This window comes from Pinus tabuliformis, chromosome 1_1, assembly GCF_031772625.1.
Source record: "Pinus tabuliformis cultivar Carrire ecotype Pingquan chromosome 1_1, CPIR1, whole genome shotgun sequence".
NCBI classification, from domain to species: Eukaryota; Viridiplantae; Streptophyta; class Pinopsida; order Pinales; family Pinaceae; genus Pinus; species Pinus tabuliformis.
Genome location: NC_142297.1, coordinates 883,945,604 through 883,951,603, shown reverse-complemented (window position 1 = coordinate 883,951,603; position 6,000 = coordinate 883,945,604).

The following is a 6,000-nucleotide window of genomic DNA, read 5'->3' as shown; positions in this document are numbered from 1 at the left end:
TCCACTCAAGAAATCCATTAAATCTTCAATTCCAGGTAAAGGAAATCTGTACTTGGTTGTGATTTTATTGATGGCTCTTGAATCAGTACACATTCTCCAGCCTCCATCCTTCTTTGGACTTAACATTGTTGGTACTGCACAAGGACTCAAGCTTTCTCTAATCAGCCCTTTGTCAAGCAGTTCCTGAACCGGCTTCCTAACCTCTTCATTTTCTATGGGATTCATTCTGTAAGCTACTTGTTAGGTAGATTTGCTCCAGGAATCAAATATATATGATGGCTGATTCTTCTAATGGGTGGCATCTCATTAGGAAAATCATCAACAATGATATCACAATAGTTGTCCAACATTCTTGAATTTCAATGGGTAAATCAGAAAATTTAGTGGAAGTCATTATTACCTTGGGCTTCAAATTAAAACAAAATTGACCACATTCTCCTCAATCTGCTGCAAGTATTCCTTTCCTCCTAGAAATAGATTTTTTGGATAAGTGTTCTTTCCTGATGCATCTTCTTCTCCCATAGGCAGCAACGTATGATTGATACCATCTTTACCAAACTTGTAGGTGTTTCTTTTCCCATCATGCATAGCTCCTCTATCGTATTTCCAAGGTCTTCCAAGAAATATGTGACACATGTCCATTGGCATCACATCACATACAATTTTGTCCTTATATTTGCCCAACTGCAACTCCACTTCACACTGTTCATTCACTAACAACTGATGTCCCTTTTGTAACCACGAAACCTTGTAAGGTGTTGGATGTTTCATTGTCTTCAGCTTCAATTTCTCCACCACTTCTGTAGAGACCAAATTATTAGTGCTTCCACTATCAATGATCATTTGACAGCATTTCCCTTGAACCTTACACACTGTCCTAAACAAATTTTTTCTTTGTGATGGTTCAACTATCTCCTTTGCTGGCTTGAGCAAAACTTTATTGATTGCCAAATATTCTCCTCTCTCTGGTATATTTTCTTCTTTTGTCACTACTGCTGTTGTTGCTTCTCCCTCAAATTAAGCAACAATTGCATTCCTCTGGCTTGTTCCTGCATTCTATGGGCACTCAAAATCTCTGTGTCCTAGTTTGTTACACTTTTAACATCTTACTTCTCTTCCTCTTCCTCTGCCTCCTCTTCCTCTAGAAAAACTCCCTCTTCCACTTGCATCACCTCCTATGGGTGCATGCTGGTTTGAGCTACTGCTAGCTCCATCTTTAGGTGTTGTAGATCTTCCTCTACCACCTTGGCTTCATTTCCCTTGGATATTACCTCTTCCTTTGGCATACTACTTCCTTATGATTTTTTCTTCAGCTCTCAGTACCATTTGATAAGCTTCTTCTACTATTTTAGGAGACAACATACTTATCTCAACTTGAATGTCCATCCTAAGGCCATTCACATATCTAGCCACCTTCTCATTTGTATCCTGATTTTTTCTAGCTCTTATTCTTACCTTATAGAATTCCTCTGTGTATTCATTCACTATCATAGAACTTTGTCTAAGATTCTGCATCTGTTTGAACAAGGTTTGCTGATAATTACTTGGTAGAAACTTACCTCTTAGCTTTGCTACCATCCTATTCCAATTTTTGATTAGTTGCTTACCAAGACTCTTTCTTTCTGCCTGCACTCCATCCCACCAAAGTGCTACATGTCCTTTTAGCTTGGTGACAACAAACTTTACTTTCTTCTCATCTTCTGTTTCTTCATAGTCAAAGAATTTCTCCATGCCATTAATCTAGTCTATCAATTCTTCTGGATTCAATCCTCCTTCATATATTGAAACCTCAGTCTTTGGCCTAGCTGTGGATCTCAACACTGATTGGAAGAACTTCATCTCAAGAGTCATTGCTATAGTTTCCTCCTCTCCTTCAACTTCAACCTCAGGCTCACTAACATCTCCATCATCTATATTTCTCCCTGTTGTTAATGCTTCCATTCTATCCTACATCTGTTGCACAGTTTCCATCACCTCAGCATTTGCAACTGGCCATCCTCTTCTACCATATCCTCGTCCTCTTCCAACTTTGAAAGCCATATTAACTTTCCTTCTTTTTCTTCTGAGATTCAATTTAGTGTCAACAGGTTGCTCTGATACCACTAATGGTGGCCTGGGTGTAGGCAATATAGACAAACGCCCTAATCCTGATATAATTTCTTCTAATTCTGGCTGAAACCCTTCTTCAATCCTAACTGGAGTATCAGTCATCTATTCCTAGACTGATTGTTCCATAATTTTCCCCTTTTTAGCCACTATTTCCAATCCTTTTCCTTTTATTGCCCAACCCTTGTTATCGGGAACAATTTTCACCACAGAGCCCCTTTTTCACTATCGGAGCTGTAATTCCATGGGAATTACGAATTACACTATTGGTGGGCTTTTGAACACAATAACACAATTAGGCATGAAATAAACTATCGGCGGGGTTTAATTTTCGCAGCGTTATTACACAGGAAAATACACTATCAACGCAATTTTCCAAAGGATTGCGTTAAAACGCAAATACACTATCAACGCAGTTTTCCAAAGGATTGCGTTAAAACGCAAATACACTATCAACGCAGTTTTCCAAAGGATTGCGTTAAGATGAAAATACACTATCGGCCTTCCCCGATGCGATAACACTGTAGCATATCGGTAATCACAATCAGTGATTCCAATACACACTCGCTAAGCTCTTCCCATTAAAATATTGTGATGCGATAAGCGCTGCAGACCCGAATATGTTATAAAACCTCCCTTATAAAGTTTCAGATCCGAATATCGCACTTTGGACTTCGGCACTACAAAGGGCTAGTCCCTCTCCGCTCAAACACTGCGATGCGATATTGGTTGCGGACCCAATAAGGGTATCGGCCATACTTAATAGGATTTCAAGTCCGGATTCTTAATTAGAACTAAGTTTTTCACGATTTCTTAGTATAAACCTGAATTTTGCCTGTGGAACTAAACAATGCATATAAAGGAACCAAGGCATGCCAATATAAATGAAACACACTCCAACAGGCTTAAATCGAAGTATTAGTTGGAAAAAAAGGTTGAATCACTATTATAAAGACTCAGAAGAAAAACGAATCCGAATACACACATAAATACTAGTTTAACAGGAAAATATAGTTCAGATGCACAGAAAGGTTTTCAGAGGTCACCACGCCTTCGGGATTCACCAATACACAGAGAACTCCCCTCTTCCTTTGAGAAATATGTGATAAAAGCATGCGGTCAAAATCCCTTTACAATAGCATCAAACTTGCATATATATTGGTTCCTGTTAACAACCAGATCCTAAAATAGAGGCTTAATTTATTGCAACTATCAGTTCTGTGAGACATCCTCCTCGAGAACCTCCACTATGCTAACTAATCCTATCTGTTCAGCGAGGTATTCTCCTTGAGAACCTCCACTATAGTGTTGGCATTATGAAATAGGTATGACACAAGTGTTGTCCTTGATGGCAACTCTCTCAGATGAAAGATCACAGTATAGCAGGTAAACAACAAGAATGAATAAAGAAAATGTATACGCAGGTTCACCATTGACCAAGTCGTGTATACATGCAGGTTCACTATATACAAAGGTGCGTATAATGTACACACACACTTTCATAGAAGGAAAGGCACACACATGTTGGAAAACTAAGTTTTGGTCCATGGTATTTGGTCCGAGGTATTCACCCCAGGTATTGGGTCCAAGGTATCGGTCCTACGTAGTTTTGGACCATGGTATTGAGAGAGGCATAAACCTATATAAGGAGAAGAAGATCATTAGGCCAATGTGCAAGTGTGCAAGTGATGAATATCTGATGTAGTGTGAGATCTAGTATGCTGGTTATGGGTTTGTGATGCTTTGCTTGATCTAAACCAAGGATGCACCTATGCAATTGATGATGGATGATGGATCGGGATCACAAGGCTTGGAATGTATTATCATTATGTGGCTTGATCATGGATAGACTAGATCTGAATTATTGACACATGTTTTATTGTATAAATGTTATGATTTGGGTATGACTAATGTCTGGAATAGCTGCAAAGTTATGAGTAAATATTTGCAGATTTGTACGCTGGTTCACTTTCGTAAAAGCGCATATACATGCTGGTTCATCTCATCAGAGTAGTGTATATAGTATGAAGTATGATATCTGAAGTTGTAGTTGGATCTGGTTGTTGTTGTAGAATTCTGTGGTCTGCTCTGTGTTCTGGTGACTGTGTTTTGTTGACAGGGTTTTAGTGTTTCAGTGTTGGGTGATTCAGAGATTGATGATGCATGTGTAGTTGATGGGTGTATTGCAGTGGTGATTAATTTTGTGTTTCAATGTTGTTGATGGGTCTAATATGAAAACTGGATTAAACGTGGCCTTCAGATGATGGTGTTGTGCTTCAGGAGTATCCAATATGAAAATTTATGAAACGTGGTCCCTAGAGGAAGAGAGAAGGTTGTAGCCTTCTGTAGGCTAGCGCCTACATACTGGTAAACATATCAGCCAGTACAAGAGCCAGGGGGTTGGAGCTCCCTTCCAGTAGCAGCTAGAAAACGAGTGAAGGTTGGAGCCTTCAGTAGGCCGGCACCTACGTACTAGTAAACATATCGGCTAGTACAAGAGCCAGGGGGTTGTAGCTCCCTTCCAGTAGTAGCTAGAGAATGAGAGAAGGTTGTAGCCTTCTGCAGGTGGGTGCTTGTGTACTGGTATGAGTCTGCGCCAGTACAAGATTGTAAACAGATTTTTCTTATATTAAAGGAAGACAACAGCAAGTGGTTTTTGTCCCGCATTAGTTTTCCACCTTATATCATGGTGTTCATGTGTGTTTCTTATGTGTGATGATCTGTTCTGTTTTACTGCACCTGTTTACTGTTTATATGGTTAATGAAGTTCTGGTGCACTGATTAAAGATCAACATATAATAGATTAATTGAATCATAAGTTTACTGGATATACGCTAGTTGCATTAATCATAGTTGTGTGTACACATGGGTTCCCTTAACTAATGTAGCGTATATGAATCTAATTATGGAAATGAAAAAGTTAGTGATTTTTTAATACTGATTCACCCCCCCCACCCGCCCTCTCAGTATTATTTCCAACATATATCTTAACTAATCAACACTTATTACATCATGATTTATTCCTAGATTCTATATCTATGCTAAACTAGAAAAACATGGAAATTTATGGCTAAAGGATCCCACTCCTTTGCTTGTAGATTTTTTTTGTATTTTTGGAATAAGTTTTAAGAATTTTCCCTCCAAGTCTCATGCTCTTGCATCAGAGTGTTGAACTTATAACTAGTGTCGGTATTCATATTGTAATGTAATTTTATCATTGATGTATTTACCATATTAATTATTATTATATTTTATTTTTGGTCAAAGCATGTTCTTCATTCTCAAAAAGAGTAAAAAAGAGTCAAAATAAATTACGAATCGAAAGAAATTGTATTTGAGTCATGTCCCATTTGGACATTTGAAATAAAAAAAATTTAAAATTTTAATTTTGAGTCAAAGAGTCAACACAAAGACAAAGTTAGCCTACGTGGCACGTATTTGATCATCTTGGATAGCTATATATAAGATTCAACTTGACCTCTTGGAGAAAAATTCAATTCATCACATCATATATCTATTTTTGCACCTGATCAAGAAGAAAGAGAGTTGAAGTCAAAAGAGAGAGAGAAGTCAAAGGAGAGAGAAAAGTCAAGTTTTCTTCCTTATTTTTTTCACATGTGAAAAATTTATGTGGCATCTATGAGGTGATTATAGGCCCAAAATTCAGCCTCTATAGCGGGACCAAAAATTCTGTTTTTTTTACTAGATTTCAAGAAGTTTGACTAGTTTTGACTTTCATTTACTTTGAATTGTTGGAGGAGACTTGGAGGAGGGTTGACTTGTAACCTTTATGGTAGTTTGGTATTGGTGTTGGTCTTGTATATCTCATTTTGATATGATTATATATGATATTTATTGTTTGGCTTTACCCCTTGTGGTGTTTTTCCCTCGCTT